We start from the raw sequence: 22,252 nt of genomic DNA on the forward strand, positions 1-22,252 counted from the left end.
AAAACCAGAACAGAACAGCTAGCTATTAAAATGAGCAGTAAAAGCCTGAGGTAGATTAAAACACCGTTCTTAGATTCCTTCCAGTTTGCAAGCCACCCCAAGCCGCGCGAGGGAAGGTGACCTCCTCCCGTTTCCACTCACCACGCGGCGCTGCTGTCCCTGTCGGCCCGAAGCACTAGCGCTCGGCAGCAGTTGAGAGAGCTTTCTCCGCCGGCCTTTTCTGAGCTCCAGCTCCGTTGAAACTCCAGTCTCATGGTTAAATAACTGTTTGCCCTGAGTGGTAAGGGCGAGATAAATAGCAGCCTAATGCAAGATTCCCGGAGAATTTATCGTTTCATTTCTTTACGCTTAGTTCATCGCACGCTGATGCTTGCGTAACAATGAATGCCGAACCATCCCAAGTGAAACGCAACGAAGCACTTTCCGTCTGGCCAAAATGCGTCTATGTTGGTATCACCCACAATTACGATGGGAGTAGAGTCCATAGGAGTGATGCACCCAAACGTGCATACGCTTGGCGTTTGCGGCACGACCTTCTTTCGTACTGCGTGCCACACGCCGTCACTGCACACATTCCCGCTTCTGTTCACGACGGGGTTTTTGATAGCCGCGCTGTACTTCCGCAGTGCTCACCGCATGCGGCCTATCCATTGCACGGGTGGCAGGGAACTGAAATAAGGTTACATCGTTTGCCTATAGAGCCCCGAACATTTTAGTGTTTGTTAGAGTAACGCTTATTTGGCGGAGTGCACAAAACAATAAGGAAAAGGTATAACTAGCTATGTTCCGTTTCTAGACCACAGTCACGAAATTACGCGCTCTGTTGCCGACGCGTGGGGCACCGCACAGACTAGAGCAGAGTTTCGCGTGCTAATTTTTAGAATGGTAATTTCAGTCAACACAAATAGGCATTAAATGAACACAAACTTAGTCGAAAGCATGGAGGCAATAGCTAGAGAAGAAGAGCTTCTTTTATTTGCAACGGCGGCCTTTTCTCTGTTCCGCAGCCGGCGATTCACGCCTCTCGCATAAAAAGGCATGCGAATCACAATGACGAAATGCAGTGCTTGGCATGTAAAAGTGGCCATATGCTCTGCACATCCAACTCGAGCAAGGTATAGCGATTCCAGCTCCTCCAGCACGTCCCAAAAGATATCCCCCTTAAAAGGGACCTTCTCATAAGGAAATAGAAACTGCTTTGTTTGGAGTATTTGTAAACTGTATGGGATGCTTTAAGCACCCTTGCTTGAAGCTCTTGTACACCATCAGGTATGAGCCAACAACTGGCACTGGAGAGCTGAAATCATCCATACAGGAAGGGCAAGCTGTGCTCTTGGAGAATGTGTGCACCGCATAGCCTGAAGAGTAATACGAGATGCCATCATCCACTTCTCCTTTGGAGTAAATGTGGTCACTGTCTTTGGGCGGGTCAGCCTCAGAAGTTAACTCGAGCATTCTGGACTCGATCAGTTCATGCAGGCAAGCTTGCTTACAAAGACGTGCTTCTCTCGATTCCTTCGTGCGTCTCGAACACCCACAAGCACAGCAGTCAGTGCGCCCTCTACACTTGCACGCAGACCTCTCTTTAGAGGCGTGTAGAGACTAAGCATGCAGTCGGAATATTTGAGTGCCCACGTGAAAAAGTACAGCTCGCTACTTCGATCAGGCGGCCAAGGGAAGGGACCGCGGCGGTCGGGCTGGAGCGTCCCCTTTGAAACGGGGTGATGGCAGATGCCACATTGCTCCACTTTTTATTTTTGTTTAACTGTGTTGTGAGTCACTAAAATTCGCCATTTTCTATAAATACGTCTTGCTACACTTTTAACCTTATGTCACCTCTCCGCTTTGAAGCCATCAATCTTCCAATCGTTTTTTGCTAATTTCCACCGCATATTCACTTACATGACTATTGTTATCTCCAAACCCTAAGGCCTCGGGAAGCGTGACTATCCCCGCATCGACATCGGGATGAACACCATTTAGTATGAGGTGTTCTATTGTTTCTACAGATTTGCCACACACAGCACATGTGTCTTCTTCTTCGTTAAATTTCTTTTTATAGCTGCGCGTTCTTGCCCTGCGCGTTCATGCCCTACATTTTTACCTAGCTTCAAAAAGTAGGGCATTGCCTCTTGAATTATCATTAAACGCTTCCTTCCTGATCTGCTGTTTCCAGCATTGATATAGTTCGACACTAAGCTTCTTTTCCATTGAATTTATCCAATTTTTACCTTCTGCGTTTTTAACCTGTCGTTTAATGCTCTGTCTTTCTCCATTATCGTGTGTGGCATACTTACTGGTTAGCTTCCTAGTTCTTTTCCGCCATTGTGAGTCAGCGCTCTTTCTGTATGGTATTTAAACACCTTAGCTCCCCACCTGTTATCGTCCAATTTCCTCAGGCATCTTTTTTTATATATATAAGATTTTACTCTCAGCTTCCCGTGCTTCGAACGATGCCCAGCCCACATCCTCGCTGCACTGCCTAGTTTGTGGTTTTCCCGTGGGCACCTAGTGCTGATGTTCCGACAACTCTCTGATTTACCTCTAGTCTCGACTGAACTTCTGCCCTTAAGCACAGGACCGCACTGCCGAAAGTAAGCCCCGGCGCCATTATTCCTTTCCAAATACCTCTCAGTACTTCATACTTGTTGTACCCCCTCAATGCCCTATGTTTCATTATCCCGGAATCTCTTCGCCCTTTTGCTATGAGAGACTGTTCGTGCTTTTCCGTGTACATCTGTCCTTTGTTTATCCATAACCCGAGATATTTGCAATCGGCCACTCGGGGTATTTCATGGCCTTATGTTGTTAGCTCCTGATCAGTTGTATCGTTGAAAAACATCCCACCGGACTTCGCTGCGCTAAACTAAAGCCTAGACAGTCTCCTTCGTCTCCAGAATAATTAACCAGAGTTTGCAAATCTACCTGACTATCTGCTAACAGTACGATATTGTCCGCATACAATAAACCCGGTAGTCGTTGCTCAACAACCTTTTCGCCTATTCTGTACGACAGATTATACCCTATATTGCTTCCTTGTAGCCTCCTTTTCATAGTTATCATATAAAGCATGAACAGCAGCGGTGATAGAGGACAACCTTGCCTTAATCCTTTGTGTACCTCGACAGTTGTCGTACACTTAATTCCTCATGTTATTCGAACATTATTTTCTCGATATATTTCCTGTAGGAATTCAATTATCTCATGGCCGATGCCTTCATCTTTTAATATGTTCCACAGGAGTTCCCTGTTCACGTTGTCGTATACACCGCTTATATCCAGGAAGGCTAGATACAGAGGTCTATTTTCCGCCTTAGCTATTTCTATGCATTGGTTAAGCACGAACAGGCTATCATCTAAGTGCTTACCATTTCTGAACCCATTCTGAAGTTCTCCGAGTATTCTATTACTTTCTAAGAAGAAGAGCGCGGGCTAGAGCCATCCTTCGACGAATCGATCCTTACGGGGCAGATGCATTCTTCGTTGACGCCGCCAAATATGGCAGCGAAGACAGGTTTGCAATCACAGTCGTTGACGCTCGCGGAACACTTATCAGCGCCGCATCAATCTACGCTAAACACGCGAACGAGGCGGAGGAAACCGCGATAGCCTTGGCTCTTCAGGGCCGATTTACGCTCGAGCCCCCCATCGCCGCAAGCTGCACCGCACGCGTGCGGTCGCGCAAAAGATTGCACATATCAAACACTTGTGCACTAATTTCGGTTTACAATGCGTAAGGTATACACTGTGCGCACAGTGTAAATGGTAATTTGTGCACAAGTGCTGGATACGTGTAATTTTTCGCGCGACCGCAAGCGTGCGGTGCGGCTTGCGGCGATGGGCGGCTCGAGCGTAAATCGGCCCTCAAGCCGCAAAAGGCCCGGCGTCCATTTTCTCCGACTCACGCACGGCGGTCAGGGCTTTCTCGTCCGCTCTAGTTTGTAAACACGCAGCCGACATTGTTAACAGATGCTTTCGTATTAATACGCGACAAGAAACTGCAGGTCATACCATAGCATGGTTCCCGGCCCACATGGACGATGCAACTAACCGAGCGGGTTGCAACCCTAACGAGCGGGCCAACTGCCTGGCGCGTGAATTCACGAACCGCGCCCGAGCTAGCGGTCCGGCTCTCCCACAGGATTGCCCCTTCAAAGATAAACTTACAACCTTTCACGAATTTACGTCACATTACAGACACAGCAGGAGAAAATTCCCTCCCCCCAGCCCGAAACTGAACAGGGCTCAGGTTGTTACTTTCAAGCTTTTACAGACGAGATCGTACCTCACCCCGAGAGCGCTTAGTTGGATAGACCCGAACTTTCCGCAATCGTGCTCCAAATGCGGTCACGCGTGCTGCTCCTTCGACCACATGCTCTGGCTGTGCCCGTACAACGGGGACTCCGACTTTCATAACAAGTCCAAGTGGGACACCTTGCTGAAGAGCTCGTATTTCCCAAGCCAACTACAGGCCGTCCAGAGGGCCCGCGACGTCGCGGAGAGTCACCATCTCCCTGTCGCGTCGTGGGCGGAGCCACCAACTTGATCGAGGAGCCTTCGGTTCCCCCCAATCAAGTTCCTCAGGACACTCTAATAAAGTTCTTGTCACTGTAACTGTCTATTACTTTCTACCCATGACTGCATTTTCAATTTAACCGCCTGCATAGCCAGCCTATATATAGCTGATGTTATCGTAATTGGTCGGAAGGATTTCATGTTCGTCTTATCGCCTTTCCCTTTACAAATCGCATTAATTTTACCCTGTTTCCAGCTGTGCAGAATTTGCCTACGACTGCCTCCAACGCTTTTGCAAACAGCGCCGCCGCGCGGCAGAAGAGCGACAGTCCACGCGCCGCGGCCTTCAAACTGAATGTAAAAACGTCGCTTTAAAGAAGACTGGCCACGGAACCTAAGCGGCTTGGTCAGCAGCTGGGCAACGCCGAGTGCCGTGCACTGCTGTACAAGTGGCGTCCGCCTGGTGCACTGTACGCGGCAGACCAGTTTCGCAAACGCCATTTCGAACAGCAAAATGAAGCGCCTGTACTGGTAGCCAGGTACACCCGACAAAATTATTCACCACGAAGCACGTAGAGGAAGTTGACTTGCAATCGCAGATGTCCTTACCTGTTTGTGTGTACAAATGCGTCAAAGTAAACCTGAAAGCAGGATTGAACGTCTCCGAAAGGTTCTGGTCGTTTTGTTTTGCCTCCGGTCCAACGTGTTTCTTTTTACGACACCTCGCCCAAGAATCCAAAGGCAGAAAGAACTGCTATCGTCTCTCAACCAGACGTGTTCATGAAAGGCGCGCTTTTTGGAGGAATTATTGCTTGAACAGACGCGGCCCCGGTGTTCTGTTGGGCACCGAGGTTTTTCAGGAGAAAGAACAGGCCACTGTGTTGTTTCAGCCTGCCCAGTGTTGCTTTTTCGAATGCGGATTAGCGCTGCTCCCCGAGCTTTGCGATGTAGGTGCTTTGTCTCCAAGCAACATGCGCTGCATCCGCCAGCACCAGCGGCAGTTTCCCGACCGTGTGTGCAGGGAGCGAGAGACAGCCAGGCGAGAAACGCCCTTCGTCTGCACCGCCGAGGCGGACGTGCAAGCAAGCCCGAGTGGACCCGTTCCAAAACAACTCATCCGCACAGTTACTTGAACGCAATTGGAAGTTTCCGCGACAATAAATTGTTGAATGATTGCATGACGACGAACGACTATGTGTGATTATTATTATTACATTTTTTTACGTTCAAAATATAAACACACGAACACACTCAGGTAGAACCCATGTATCGGCGATATTCAACGTCACTGAGAAAGCACTATAATGATGACTCAAGTATCATCAAGAATACCGCAGTATCATCATCACCATCACGAGCACAAAAACGGAGCGTCCTTAGGCCATCGTTGCTCTCACACACGCAGCGTGCGCGCAGGACGACGACGAGGATGAACATTTATATCCGCATGCCCTTCGAAATGGAGCGGTGACAAATACTCATCCAGCCTGCTTGAACTAATCAGGTTTTACTGTAACCTTAGCGGTCTGAAATTTTGCCTGTCTCTTTTCCTTTAACGTAAGGTACCTTACAGGCCCATTTAAGGGCATTGGGTAAGGAGGGACACAAAGTAAGCGTTTCAACAGAAATAAACGATATAAATATTAATACAAGCAGTCACAAGATAAGCAAAGTTAAAAATATGTTTGCCTAGGCTAAGCTTTAGACAGCGTAAACACAGTAATATACTCATACACACAAAAAATACAAAAATACAAGTCTGAAACACAGGGAAGGAAAGCAGGTCAATAATATCCTTATACAATGTTTCTACAGAAAGCCTTGCAATTCTTCGCGAAAGGCGTTACGATTTGTTAAGCATGCAATGTTATGAGGAAGACTAGCTGTTCCAAACGGTTATGACACCTGGCAGTGCTGATGCGTTAAATGACGTGTGTTGCCAAATATGTGCATGAAACTATGGCTATGGTTAAGGCGACGTGACCATCTGTCGTTCACGTTTTCTTTCTAAATTAAAATCTATATCTCTAGATTATACAGTTGCATATCACCTCGGTTTTATCTGTCTTTTCCCTGCTTTTTTTATTCTTCTGCCGAAACTCGAAACATATTTTGCTTATCTTGGCCGCTGGTCGAATACTGTAGCCAACATAACCAATTCCAATAAGAGTCAGATCACAGAATGCCAACCAGCCCGGTCTCCGCCATTTCTGCTAACAAAGCTTCGGGTTTCCCCCGTCGTAATCGCCTCGTGGCGCCGTATTGCGTAAAATTAGTCGCGTGTGAGGCCGTCTTACGAGCCACACTTGCATGTGCATGTCCCACACTAATCAAACCTCAATAAAATCAATTCAGAACCGCGTTGCTGTATTCATTCTGCGGGACTACTACTACCACGAAATCTACACTATTCGCGACTCCAGGTTCCCGCAGTCGAGGCTTACGGCGACTCACTCGCTTCTCGACAGCTGCCGGGCGTCAGCTTCCGCGCCCACAGGCATAAAAGCGAAACACGTGAAAAACATGACAGTGTCACGTATTCACATTTCTGGGCGACACATAACTGATGGACACAGGGTGGCATATTTGGCGCAGGCGCTCTGTCGGAGCAATTGCCGGCCAGGCCTGCCACACTAACCCTGCATGTAGCAACCACCACCAACGTATTGCGACGCTAAGTAGCGAAAAACAAAGAACGCAGTTCGCATGGCACGGCCTCCGTGCGTACGCGCCAGCTCTCTCGGCAGCACACGCGCTGACGAGCGCCCACCGACGAAACGCGCTTCGCATCCCTGCACGCAGGGCTGTCAAAGCAGCCTTCACATCCAAAAGGAAGGCTGCCCATACTTGCAATTTATGGCAGAAAACTACGTAACATCCACACTGGCAAGTTTCGCCGCCAGTCACAGTGGGACACAGTATTGGCGTTCATTGCTTCTTCTTGGCTTTTCCTCAGCTCATAAAACACGATGGTGCCTCGCACCAGGCTAAGAGTTTGTTTTTGTAGGTTCACCAATTTTGACGACCGGTAATAAATCCTAGGTTGGTGACGTCAGGGCCTGGAGCCCCTACTACGCTGTCTGCCATGACCCAAGGGGCACCTCACAGAAGTCTATAGGCTAATCAGACAACATCAACACGATGCTCAGCACCAAGGTTGCCATAAATTTAGCAGCCTCATAAGAACACGTGCTCAAGTGCACGTCAGAATACTGCACAGCACCGTACAAGGAGCAGGTAGCGATTCGACATTCTAGCCGTTACGAATAGGTTCTAGCCGTCGATCTTGCGCCACGGTCACACTTCGTTCAGAGCAGTCACTGCTCATACGGTATGATGTCAAGGTGGAGGTATCCAAGCGGCGTCCGACACCGTGCTGTAAACATCCCAATGCGGCTTCGCAGAACAAAGCGAATTGCGGCTCAAGAGCAACAGTGCGTTAAAATTCCGCACGAGCTTTCGATGCTGTAAAACGTCGTCAGCGTGCTTTTATGTTCCCTGCAGGACGCAGGTATCTCCAACCGATCTCTAATTACGTCAGCTAGCTGATTCCATGTCATGCCGGCCTGTGAAGTGCCTCGAGCGACTGCAGGTCACGCGACGATTTTGCGCCTATTCGCGGGCGCACGCATTGAGCGAGAGAAAGCAGTATCGGGAGTTTTTCACCTTGCTCTTCAATTTTCTCATTGACACTTTTTATTTATTTACACATTGGAGAAGCTGTTTAACTAACTAATTAAGCATGATTATGTAACTATGCTGAATGCATTAACTAATCTGAGTATCTGCAAGCGATGAAAAACATTACCGAGGTTCTGTCCAGCTGCCTGGCATTTGCATATACATATATATTTAAATCTTGGCGCATGATAGTGTGTGTGTGTGTGTGTGTGTTCGTGTGCGCGCGTGTGTGTGGACCTCATGCGGCAATACTTCGCTTCGTTCATGAGGTGTGCTTTATTTTACAGCCCACTGTTGTTCAAGCAGTCTACATATGTTTCGTATCAATGGTGGTACATAATTGTATTGGCGCTTTCCTTTTGTTGAATGTCATCTTATTGACGTCCCGCTTCTTATCATAACAGGATTACCATCCGTCGTACCCATACGTGCGCTCGCACCACATGCCACAGGATGAGAAAAACCGTGGGCAGAGACACTATATACGTCGCTTCGACTGGGAGCTGAATTGAAATTATGAGTCATTTAATTCAAGGCTGAGGCTAAGAGTACGAAAGACAACAGCGAATTGTACAACAGCAACAAGTTTCGATAATTACAAACGTTTAGGCGCTCTATCGTTTGTTTCATCTCGCATGTAAAATTATAGCCTCAAAAGAGTCTGGGAAAATAATCATCCGCAATGCTATGAGCGTGAGAAAGCTCAAACTAGAAAAAAAAAGGAAACGATAGAAGTACTCAAGCCACATCAACGACAAACCTGCCGGTTGTCAGGGACACACACGTACACTTCCAATAGCCGCCACCTAATGGAGTGTCAGGCTCTTGAGCACACAGCGAAACGCAGCCTATCAGGCACTATAGGCAGAAGTTCGCTGCACAGCATTAATGCCACTGCCTTCCACATCAGCGCACGCCCAATACAATTGTGCACCAAACTTGCGCAATGCAGGTGACAAAGCAGGCACCGCCATCCTATCTATCAGTTGCCCGGTCGCCACAGCGCGTTCCAACGCGTCCGCTCGAGCGGCGCAGGTAGACATAATACGCTATTCCGGTAAACGGGAGTGGTTTGGGCGGATTACCGGATGGTCGGGGCGCAAACGGGAGCGGTGAAGCCGCCTGGTGTTGTAGAGCTCAACCAGACAAACGCATAGCTAAAACTGCAGTAACTCACCATATCCTGCTTCGCCACTCGCGCAAATTTTTGGCAGCGGTGTAATTGTGAACACGATTACGCCACTGTCGAAAATTTACGCCAGCAGCTAAGCAGAATATAGTAATTAGCTCTGTGTTTGTGTGGTTGAGCTTTGCGCCACCAGCTGGCGCCAACAATCTGGCCGCTCACCTTGACGCCCCCGCTAAACCGGAAAACCACCCGCGCTTGCCCGAATACCGGACACACTAAAAGTCTCTAATGGTGTTCGTAACAATGCTACAACCCTGTCGCAAAAAATTTCTTCTTACGTCGGCAGCTGCGACGGCTGCTTAGGTTTCGTGAATCGACTTACGCTCACTATACTGCCGCGAGTACTCAAGTTGGCACCTGTGCTAACGTTATACATACGCGCCTTTTTTCGGCTACAGTGCTTTTCAGCGGCAGGCATCGCCACCTCGCTGATCTTACAAGCAGTCTTAGCTTTGTGAATACGCTTTTGTTGTACGATATTTCTTGCGTCAAATTTGTTCGTAATCTCGGTAATTCCGCCCCTGATGCCGCTCGCTGCGTATAGGCCGGGGCTTTGCACGCACAGCGAAACTATTTCCGCCATTCGGTCGCTCAAATCCTTGAAACCAATTTAACTAAGGTGATCGGCAGCAACGACCCTTTCGGCCTACACGAGGCACTTCGATTCGACACCATAAAAGAAAAACGTGAGCAACAGCAACAAGCGAGAAATCCGCCGTGAAGCCGGATGTCGTAGCTATCTTTGTTTATTTGGGCAGTTTCGCCAGCACAAGTATCGGATTCTGTATTTGCCAGTAGACAGGCATTCTACTCTTGCGTCCCATAGTCAAATTTTTCGCCTCTGTCTCTATCAGTATTATTTTTTCGGTGCACGTCACGAGGCAGTCGGTACATCGTGTTCTTCACACAGGTCAACCGAACACCGTTGCCCAGCTGCAGAAGCGCACAACGTTACATTCCTGCAGTAGTTCTTTTTTTCTCCGAGCCACTCGATCATCGAGACTGCAACGACCTTCCGAGGCGAACTGCACTGATCAGCGATACAACGCGCCTTAGATCTGTCAGTGAGGGTTGCGAGTCATCTTTGTAACCGCCATCATCAATTATACCCTTCATACGGCCACTGGTCAAGCAACTCGGAGACCCTTAAGTAACAAAGAAAAACAGACTTCTAATGTGTTAAGGCTGCCATCGGTTTGTAAGGCACATGACAGCTTGAGAAGATGAGCGTTGCCAACGAAGGCCGTACAATATAAGAACGGTTTATGGCAAGACTTGTCCGTTGTGTATAGCCGATCGTATGTACAAACACTTTCTGCCTCTCTGTGCCCCCGCGTGCAAAGACCGCGTCATATGGCTGCTCTTTTGACATCTCTCGCGAAAAGGTCAAAGAATGAAAACTTGAATAAAGGGGTGATTGAGAAAGCTACAGCAAGCGTATACAGCGCACATGGAGAGGCCCGATGGCTGCACTTGCGAACAACGCCTATTAATTTTCCGGAAGAACAGGAAGGCCCGTTTTCATCTTGGAAAGTCCGCAAAGAATGTGCCCTGTCACCTGCAGCGCCACCAATGATTCCGCAGGCACACTGATCAGCTGCCCGATGGGGAGCTATCCCTATTTTATTATTCAATCGCTCCGCAAATGCAAAACATGTCCGCCCCTGCAAATGTCGGGGAACCCACTGGGAATGAACAAAGATAATGTTTATGCAAACACAACCGCGACGGAAGCAAAGCAGTAAAGCAAAACGCGGAGGTTGTTTGAAGCGGAAAGAGTGCGGAACAGCGGCCGCGTTGTCGGGCAAAACAAATGTCGGCGCGCGAAAAGCAGAGCGCGGGTCGCTCGCGATTGCAAATCGCGCGACGCCGCCGGAGGCTCAACGTGGGGCCGAAACAAAGCCGAGATACTTTGCGAACTGGTGGCGATCGTTTCCTTGTTCCCCGATCGTGGCGAGGGGGCGGCGCCCGCTTCCTAATCACGCGGAATGAAAACACGGCGCGGCCCCATCAAAAATTGATTGTCCCGGCCTTCGAGAGCGCACGGTCCGAGTTCACATGCGAAGCAGCCGCCGAGGAAGAAAGAGAGAACTCGGCAGGCGCCGGCGGCAAGTACACGCGCAGTGAGGAGGGGAATGTCTTTCATGAAAAATGGGCGAGACTCGATTCCCGAAGCCGGGACAGCTCACCCCCCCCCCCCCCCCCCATATCGTCAGCAAAAGGCGCGACGGGAGCTGCTGCGGCGCAGTGCTTTTGCGCGAGCAGATTTTGGCGACGGGATTTTCAGTTCACGGGCCAAACAAGCAGAGCTGTCAAGTTGAGAAACAACTCGAAGGGGTAGTGTACTACACCTCAAGAGCGGGCAAGATTGCTAGCTGATTAGCTTAGCGTTAGGCCAACAGAGCCCGCGTGCGTGTGAGCGGGGCAGCCGACTGGGTGATCCGAGTTCGCTCGAGCACAAGGAAACGAGACACGGTGCGAGACTCTCGAGAGGCAGCACCTGCTGATCCCTCTCCGGAGGCATATGGCTCAGGCGGGAATAAAGCAAACCGCGCGAACGAAACGTGGCGGGGGCGGCAGAAGCAAGACGAATGCTCTAACCAACAATTGAGGTTTATGAAAGCCACAATATGCAGAAAAGTGAGCATCACGAAGACCTGAACGTGACGCAAGCTTCGCGTAATGAAAATGTGAAAGGAAAAATGCAAGCACAAACAGGAAAGCAAAATGAACAAAAGCCGACATAATCTCACCATGACTGCCGATGACAAAAGGAACAAGCTTTGACCAAAATGTTCACGCAGTGAGTCCTGGAAAAAGTGAGTGAGGGTGTAACGGTATGTTCTCTGACTCTTTCCACTATAAATGACCCGATTAAACTGTAATACGAGCCGGACGGCTCTCTGACAAGGCAGAACATTAGGTGTGCACTTCTCGTGCAACCCATTTTCCCTTTGTCGAAATGGAAATCGACGAACCGACGGAATAGACAATCAATATCAAATTTGTTGTGAAATTGGTCAATAATTACACAGAAATCAATCCGATGTTGCAAAATGCCTACAGATTACGCCCTAAAAAACAGTTGCGTTCAAGTGGGCCCAGTGTTTTCGGTGACTCCAACGCAAGATGGGCACACCGCTCAACCCCGTGTGACGATGAAAATGTGCGCTCTTTCACAACATGTTTTCCTTGCTCGTGCTTCGTAGTTGTGGCAGCGTCGGACTCCTCGCGGCGAACAAGAACGCAGTGGCGCGTTCTTACTGGCTGCCACCCCGTCACGTGCACCGGCTGTCCGCGGTCGCACCAAACTATGACGATTGAAGATTGCCCAGTTTCTCAGGCATTAGAATCGCCAAAGCAGCGCAAAAGAAGAAATAGAACGGGAACACACCGAAGCAGTGAAAAAATGAAGAGAAAGTCAGGAAAAAGGTTTTCGCTGTTTTTGTGCTGCTTGGCCAAGCTGCGTTTAATGTGTGCAGCGAAATATCTGCAACATGACTGCCGGACTTCCACGTCCTATCTTGCTGCAGCACACTTTATTTGCAGGGCGCACTTGCATCGCAACTGGCAGCCGCTTTCTGCTTTGTACACTGTGCCAACTTATACGAAGTACGCACCCCGATAATGCCCGTGCCACACCGATAATGCGATACTTCTTCAATCACTGAGGCAACGACACTGTCAAAGTGGCGATTAGAACAAAACACCAAGTAAACGGCCGCATAATGGAAAAAAAAAGGATTTGATAAAATATCTCGAAGCGGGTAATTGCAAACACAGTTCACGTCGCTCACGAGATGGCGACAACCAGTCCACATCAGGAAATAAATTTCAAAATACAATCGAATGAAATAGGTGCTGTCACAAAGTGCGTGCCCACGTCTGTCTCGAGATGGCCGCCATTACCGCCGCAGTGCCGCTTACACAGTGGTGGGGAGGCAAGCTCCCTATTGTTCCCGAGCTCGCCGGACCGGTTGGTCACGCGAGTCGCCAGCGCGTGACAAGCTGGCCGCGGATAGCGGGCAGAGTAGTTTGAATGGATGGATGCTACGAGCGTCCCCTTTGGAACGGGGCGGTGGGTTGCGCCACAAAGCTCTTGCTATTATTCCGCTGTCCTACCTTGGTTGAAAAAGAAAAAAAAAACACTATGAACTCGCACAACCAAATCTTCTGACCACCTATTGCGAACTTTGCTTTAGTACGTCTCCGTTTTTCTCGTTTCCCTACTTTTCTTCCACCAATCTTCCAATCGCCCCTTACTAATCTCTATTGCGGACATGTTTACTTTTCCCCTGCTCTCGCTGAACCCAAGGGCTTCAAGGAGACCAGTGGTGCCTAAATCGACCACTTGGCAGATGTCTTCACATTCTAATAAAACACGCTCCATAGTTTCCCTAGCTTTACCGCAGCAAGCACATGCTTCTTCTTCCTTCTTATATCTCGCTTTGCAGGTGGGTGTTCTAAGGCATCCCGATCTCGCTTCGAAAAGTAATGAGCTTCCCTTTGAGTAACCATAAATTGTTTCTTTCCTGATTTCAATTTTTCATCTTAAGTAGTTACTTATGGCCGGTTTCTATTCCACTGCCGCCACCCATGAGATTATTTCAGCCTCTCTGACTTTGCGCTTGACGTTCTTTGTTGCTGTGTTGCCCACCCTACAGGCCGCATACTTGCTGGTAAGCTTCCTAGTCATTTTCCTCCACAGGGAATCAATGTTTTTCCTGCACAGATACATCAACACTCTCCAAGCCCATTTACTTTCTTCCATATTCCTCAGTCGTTCTTCATACTCAATTTTACTGCGAGCTTCCCTCACTTCAAGACTAGTCCAGCCCATATCACCGTGCACAGCTTAAATTGTAGTCTTGCCGTGAGAGCCCAATGCGAGGCGACCCACTGACCTTTGGTTCCCATCGAGTCCTCATTGTACCCTGACTTAAAGCAAACAACCGCATTTCCAAAAGTAAGTCCTGGAACCATTACACCTTTCCGCATACCCCGGAGCACCTCGTACCTATTGTATCCCCATAGCGCTCTGTGCTTCATTATGGCTGCATTTATCTTCCCCTTCACTTTTATTGTTTTTTCCTGTGTTTCTATATATCTATTACCTTCGTTTATCCATATACTGAGATATTTATATTCTGTTACCCGAGGTATTTCCTGGCCCTGTATCTCCACTGTCTCTTCACTGTTTTTATTGAATACCATAACACCTGATTTTCTAACAGTAAATTTCAAACCTAAATTGTTGCCTTTCTGCCCACAGATATTAGCCAGACGTTACAAATCACTTTGCTTGTTAGCTAGCAACAAAATGTCGTCCGCATAAAATAAATCTGGGAGCTGCTGCTCTATTACTGCACCCGCCTGTTTGTATGAGAGATTGCGGTACTGGATGGATGGATGTTATGAGCATCCCCTTTGGAACGGGGCGGTGGGTTGCGCCACCAAGCTCTTGCTACTATACTGCCTAATATTCTACCTAGGTTAAACAATTAAAAAAGACAAAAAAAACACTATGAACTACCACGCCCAATTTTTCTTATCCCCTATTGCGAACTGTGCTTTTGTACGTCTCCGTCTTTTGCCTACTTTTCTTCCACCAATCCTCCAGTCGCCTCTTACTGTCCAAAAACAGTGCCGCCACCTAGCGGCCGCCGAGACAGACCTCAAACGGCCGCTCGAAAAGTGACGTCGCGAGACAGAGCGCACCTGCAGCTGGCGTAAAGCCCCTTAAACTTCGTAAAGTACTGCCACGCTTTCAAGAATGCCACTTCCTCCTCGCGCGCTCTGGCCGACGCCGCGTCGCTATTGGCCTAACAGCATCACGCGGACCCTCACCCCGTGCATCAGCGCCATTTTTGCTCGAGAAGCGTCAACGGAGTAGCGAGGAGCGCATGTTGGCGCCGTTGCTACGCTCGAGCAGTGTAGGCGGCGCCACGGTCGAGGAGGGAGCGTCAAAGAGAGGAAAAATGAGGAGGAAAGAAGGCGGAGGAGGAGAGTGTCACTACGAAGTTCTGAAGCTGGCGGCGCGTGGACTGACGCCAAGCGGCGCAGCCCAACGGCGAGGTCCAAGGAGAAGCAGCCTGGCAACGCATTTCGCTGTGTGCAGGCCACGTATGCCTGGCGAAGAGCAGCGTGAGCAATGGCAGGTGGGAAAGAAATGGCAGTACGGCCAGCAGCCGCGCGCTGCAAAACTCGAGGAACTTCGTCTGCGGTCAGTTGGGGTGGTGGTACTCGTCTAACGTTGGCTGTGCTTGTCTAACGTCGACAACAGCTTCGCTGTACATACACTTTCACAGGGTGGAATACAGGCCAATTTTCTTTTTCAGCCAAGTGATGGTACTGATACTGTTATCATTAGTATTATACGTTTGGTATTATATGATTTTGTTGTTGCTGCTGCATTATACAAGTTCGTGGTACTTCACTACTCTCGTTACTGTACCACTATTGCATTATTCTGCTTTCTCTTCTGTACTACTTAGTTTTTCTGGCCAAGTGCAGCTATTGATCTGGGACGACAAATTCGTTACTATATTGAAATGATGGAACTGTGTTTATGTTGTACCTAATTTCATTACATGGAATATGTTTTTTCTTGTACTGCCCTCCTTACACATTGCCTCTCACAATGCTAGTAAGGTATTCTTAAATAAATAAATAAATACTGAAAACCACTCTCAACCATCATTGGGTCGAGTATTCTTCCGTGAATTTAAGTAGTACTCAGTGCATTATAAAACGTACAGTAACGGTGCTATGCTGTCCAAGATAAAATGGCATGGGACCCGTGCCAAGCTTTCGGTCTCGTCTCCTCCTTATTTTTTGATGAAAGGGAACAGAGCAGGTGTGCCCACACGCAAACCTCAAGGTTATGACACAGTTATACTCACGTTACACCGACGCATGGCACCGTCTCTTGTCACGGTCTTGCGTTCCGTAGGCGGCTCTCCCCGCGTAGTGAGGAAGACTACTTGTATCACAGGGGTTGGAACGCCAGTGCGAACACGTCACCGAACAATTGTTCAGTCATGAACACGGTAGCTGAGACGGCTTCAGCGGCTGGCCCACCAGGCTCGAGCGGACTGTCACGTTGCTTCGCCGGCGAGAAAAAAAGAACGGTACTGCCTTATGGATCCTCTACTGCCGCTCGACGGCTTGTCCGCAAATTTACACTCGCAAAGTGCTTAATATATATAAGCGGATGAGTAAACTGCGTACTGCCCGTGTACGAATCAAGGGGTAATGAGCGCGCAAATTTCGATGAACGCATGCTGACACATTTCGGCGCTCCATAGTTTGGCGGTAACAAAACCGCCAGAGCCAGACAATTGTATCGAAGCTGACGTTTGAACGCCCGCCTAAATCCACCAAGCGGTGCACTTCGTGCAGGCAACGACGATGCCGAGAGACTGTTTCGGCAACCTGCCTACGAACAGTGCGAAGGATTACCAGAATGCTATTCCTAAGGGAACGGACAAGTTCATCCGGAGTAGACGATAAAACAGCTGTTCCTCAATGAGCCTTCAAGACAGGCAAGCGTAGTTCCTTAGCCGAGAAACCCTTTCACGCTTCATGGCCGCCCTCACCGAGATACAGATGCTCCGAAAGCGGTCTCGATAGAGCACACTAGGAAGTTACGTCTAGGTGCGCACACAGCAGTATTCACAAGCAAAAGTTTCAAATACGTGAAACTCTACACAGTTCAAACTCTACAATCTCCTTCCTGCTCCATGTGACGCAATGAATGTCGCTAAACCCTGCGACCAGGGCTTTTGGGCACTTGCGGCTGAAAAGTAATAGCATTAATAAATAAATAAACAGGTGTATTTGTGAAACTCGATGAAATTACCTGGTGCGAAGGAAGAGAGATTATTTTACACGTAGTGAGATTTCAAAGGCTGCACAAGACCTAAGTTTACCCTGCTGCGTAATTCGCCCTGCAGGAGTCAGGTCACAGTGGGAACGCAATCTAGCCTCAGAAAGAAACGCGCTCGCGAAGAGAAAACGCTGCGCACCGCCACGAGGGCACCTGTGCAGCAGTAATGACCACCAGCTCCCAAAAAGGTGGGCAAAACAGCGATTCTAACGTGCAAAGGACGTACGGCAGCGCAAGGCAGACACAATTGACCACGGCCGTTACGTGAAGAAGGCTTGTAAGAAAGGTCGCTTGAAACACTCCACGAAAATCTACGTGTGACCGCAGCAGTACAACCTAAGATGTCTAAAAAACCCTGCAACAAGCAGATGCAATGTCCGAGAAAACTGCGGGTAATGAATGTGGCCGCTACTTGCTGGATATCAAAGTGAAGCACAAGAGTTCACATCTTTCGTGCAACAAATCCAGCGTTGAAGGGCAAGTCACCCGGCAACGTTCCTTTCAGAGACAGGGAGTACAGACGACTTCGTGCAATAAAGGCGTCATAATGGATTTTGGGGCAACGTGTCGCTTATAACAACTTTGCATGCAATTCAGGACCAAGCACTGAATACGTTGTGGCTTGAAGAGTTCAGGCGCAGCTACTTCCTGCATGCCCAAGTCGAAGCTTCCACTCCGACATTTCTCAAAAGCGCACGGAGGGCGCACAATGCAAGTCTGCGAACGTTCCTTTCTCGCAGACGATGCACAGGAGGAAGGTGTGAACACACCACGGCAGGGCTTACCCTGCGCACCGCACAGCAGCACTACTGCGACAAAACCAACCTTTTCAATGGCTTGCGTTTGTTGTGTCTGCAAAGCGCCAAGTCTCTGAAAAAGCAATATATCTCCGAGGAAAGCTCGTTCGTCTGTCATTGATGTGAACACGCAAACTCAGAAGATGGCAAGCCGGGTAGTCAGAAAATTACACACCGTAGTAAACAATCTATGGCATCAAAGTGCAAGTAAATCGGCCTCGTCTCCACCCACAAATGTGGAACCGCAGACGACAGATACTACGGGGGATACTTTCCCTAATTATTCGGCGTACTGCACGACTTACACTTTGAAGGCAAACAAAGCCATGCAAGATCGTGCGGAGCCTGGAAGATGAACAGCCTGAGTGCCTGATGAGGCTCGAATAATCAGGTTTAAGCTAACATTTTGCCTCAATGCGCGAGTCTGGATGTACTCAAGTTGATGAACATATCTGCGCTCTTGGAGAAGGCAATTGGAAATCCTGGCGAGGTATGCGACGCACAATCGTGTAGACCGTCTTCAAGTTCCCTAGATGCACCGATACATCTTTCTCAGCGACTTAACATCGCCAACCGACAAACAGGTGCAGCCCGTCCAGGCTGTTGTCCTGGGGCGACGGCGAGCGTCCGTCTTAACAAAAAGGTCAAGAGAAGAAAACTTGGGCAGCTCCAAGTTCCTCGACAGTTCAGAAAGAGCACAAATAATTAACCTGCCAAACTGCGTCAGTGACGGCAAGGTGTTCCTGAAATACGAGGCTGCAAAGTATACATAATCCGTAAACTTGGCACGAACACTTGAAACGATCCACGGTTCACATCACAGCCGACAACGACGAAATCGCCGCGACAATGTTAGAACAGCTTTGACGGCAACACCCAGGGAAGAGCTTCGATGCAGCGCAAACGTGACAGCGAATGGCCACGACGACTGCGGCGCAGTGGAGCTCCGGACAAGTCCGCACACGAGGTGGCTCGCCGCACCGAAAGCAAGCCACGCGAGTGCGCGCCCGGACCGAAGCCGCCGGCACGTTGACTCGAAAGTGGGCTGACTGGAGCGCCCCTGGCGGCGCAGTCAGCAAGCGCTCGCTGCTTGGCCGCTCTCCTCCCGGAGCGTGTTTCGTCCCTGGAGAGCCGTCCTTCTCACCCGGCACGGTTCTTTCCCGCGCGCGAAGCAACGATCGCTGGCACGTTTGCGGTGTGCTCCGGAAAGGCGCCGAACGCCAGCGGAGCGCACAAACGAACATCGGAGAGCAGCACTTAACCTCAATCAATTACGTTTGCCCGACTGTCAGTCGCCGCCATTAACGAACTTCACCCGAAGTGCCTGTTAGAAAGAAAGAAAGCATTCCCTACAATTCCAGTCGGCTCAGGGAAACACGGCTGCGGCCGACACCGCACTTGTAACAAGAAAGTAGACATTTCCCCCGTGATAGCGAGGCATGCAACAACAACGATTTAACGTAGGTAAACCTGTCCGCGTTGTTATCGTCGCGTGGACTGCACTTTCCTACAGCAGTTTCAATTGGTAGGCGACTCTCATTATCGCTTTGGTACGCTCGCATAAAATATGTCCTTAATTCATTGATTCGTCGGATCTGCCTAAGGCATATGTAGCAAATAATTTTCAAAATGCTCTAAGGAACTGCTGGTTCTCCCGTAATCGAGAGTAGATGTAAGCATGAAATGGGAACCGGCAAAGCAGATTGGTTGCAGATGATACTACTCACAATCTTAAAAATTGGAGGACGCTTAAGCTTCGCCTTCAAGAGTGGCACGCGACAGCGTTCCCGTCGACCCGCCAAGGGGTATAAGACAATGCGCTACGGGACAGCGATCACTTACGATGCGCCCCGCATCGGACTTAGCGCCCACCTATCACGCGGTGAGCGTCGAGCAACGCAGCGTTCGGCGCGGCAACGAAACGTGCGCCTGAGCGAACGGAACGAACCAAAGAACTCGGTGTCTCGGAGGGGAAACGATCTACGCCAGCCAAACGTCGTGATCGGCACGGGCAGAGAGATAGATAGTAATCTAAAGAAAGGAACGGCGCTTGATTCTGCAACCGGGAGCACGGCGAAGCGTCGTCAGGGGAGAGGGAGTCCCGCGACGCGCCTGGCAGCGGTCCCAATGCGCGCGCGGCGCGCCTCCTGTCAGGGCAGCGCTGTACATTGAGAGGAGGGGGTCTTCTGTGTTTGCCGCAAGATGGCTCTGCGTGTGCGGACAGCGCAGAAGAAATGCAGCGGAAACGCACTTCGCAACTCGTGTAATTGTGACTTCTGTACGTTACATGTTCATAATTAGGGAGTTTTAGTGTTGGGGACGCAAGCGGCTTGCGTACGCAAGAACTAGGGGCGACGTACTCCGCATGCGCAGACCGCTACGTCTACTTGCGTCCTTGGGTTGTTGGAGCGGCCGAAAACATCGCTGCCCCTAAGAGGTCACGTTACCCACGTGACTCTTGCGGTGTAGGAGAACTTACGAGCAGCTAGCGGGTAGATAATCTAATAAATCTTTCGCCAAGTGTCGACAGACGTCGTTTTTATGTGTATTAGAGAGGTTTAGCGTGTCTGGTATTCGGATAAACGCAGTTGGGGTGTTGGGGCGGAGCCATAAACGGGAGCGTCCTGCTTGGTGCATCCACCTGGCGGCGCAAAGCTCAAATCGACAAAAGCAGCTAATATTGCTGTAACCAAGTCTATTCTACTTCGCTGCTGGTGTAAATTATCGGCACTGGCTTAACTGTGTTGCTGCCAAAAATTTATACCCACAGCAAAGTAAAATACCCTTGGTTACTGCAATATTAGCTGTTTTTGTCTGTTTGAGTTTTGCGCCACCAGGTGGCAGCACCATGCAGGCCGCTCTAGTTCATGGCTCCGCCCCAACGCCCCAGCCTGTGTTTACCCGATTCCCGGACGCTGTAAACCTCTCTATTAACTGCTTCTAATAAAAAGAGTTTAATGTACTTTACTTCATATGCTTCATTTCATATTTTATAACATGATAACGCAGCAACGATCAGACGTTGGTGGTGCTGCGAGCGCATGCGACCTCATTGCGGTTTGCGTTTGGGGCCGCTAACCTATAACACGTTTCTGCTTGCGTACGCAAACGCAAATGCACCCAAGCGCTTGGGGCCCCAACGCCTTGCGTCCCCAATACTAAAACTCTCTATTACCGATATACACCGCAGTATAACTTTCCACGGCTCGTTTCGAAGGCAACACCGCATTCACTAGAGGCGCGTTTGCACCGCTTGGAAGCATCGAACTCGTGGCTGAGTGGTAGCGTCTCCGTCTCACACTCCGGAGACCCTGGTTCGATTCCCACCGGGCCAATCTTGGAAGTTGCTTTTTATTTATGAAGCGCCTGCCGTGATTTATCTCTCACGGTCAACGCCGCAAACACCGACGCCGACGACACCGGCTTTTCTGCGACACGAGCTCCTTAACGCTCTCGCGTTAAAATGGGTGTAGCGCATGTTTGCAACGGCGCACCCCATCACACCGCACCACGCCCTACTGTGTGCACTGGTTTATATGAACACTGCCCAGCTAGAAGAAGAAAACCGGCTCAAGGCTGCACTACAGGCAGTGAAACACACCAGGGACACAGAGCACACTGCCCAGCTAGAAGAAAAGTGCCTCAAGGAGCTGCGTGGCACCATCTCTCGACGCAACGCAACACCCGTATCGTGGAACTCACGGATCGCTAGCGTTCAAAAGGGCACAGGCAACACGGTCGCAGCGCCAAAACATGAAAATGAAGTGCATGGTGCCCTGTGTCTGCCTTTTGAACATCGTTATTGGAAATGAGACATAAAACTTAAGCGTACTAGAAGTTGCAGCTTGATTACATTGCGAACAAACATTAGGAAGAATTCTGAAGCAATATTTTTGTAGCTAGCTTGGGCGTATGTAATGCGGTCACGTACAGAGGGTTAGGGGCTTCCTCGGCACAATATTCACAGGTAGGGTTCTTCTAAAGGGGAGAGGAGTAAGCCGGGTGGGCGAGGCAACGCCCGATGGTGTTTTAGCGGCGAGGGTGTAGAATTGAAAACAAAGGTGTGCTATTCAACATCGGTGGAGGAATGAATGTGAAGTAGTGCCATGTGTCAGCCAGTTGACGTGTAGGTCACTCTGGCTTACGCACGCCACTAATAGCACACCTTAGTTTTCAATCCCA

General features: G+C 49.5%; 1 protein-coding gene across 4 annotated transcripts in view; it reads right to left on the bottom strand.

The window, feature by feature from the left end:
- Positions 1-22,252, bottom strand: part of Tmtc3 (Transmembrane O-mannosyltransferase targeting cadherins 3) — a 921,929-nt gene that overhangs the window by 763,802 nt on the left and 135,875 nt on the right. The gene's annotated exons all lie outside the window — the stretch shown is intronic.

This window comes from Dermacentor albipictus, chromosome 3 (genome assembly GCF_038994185.2).
Source record: "Dermacentor albipictus isolate Rhodes 1998 colony chromosome 3, USDA_Dalb.pri_finalv2, whole genome shotgun sequence".
Classification (NCBI taxonomy): domain Eukaryota; kingdom Metazoa; phylum Arthropoda; class Arachnida; order Ixodida; family Ixodidae; genus Dermacentor; species Dermacentor albipictus.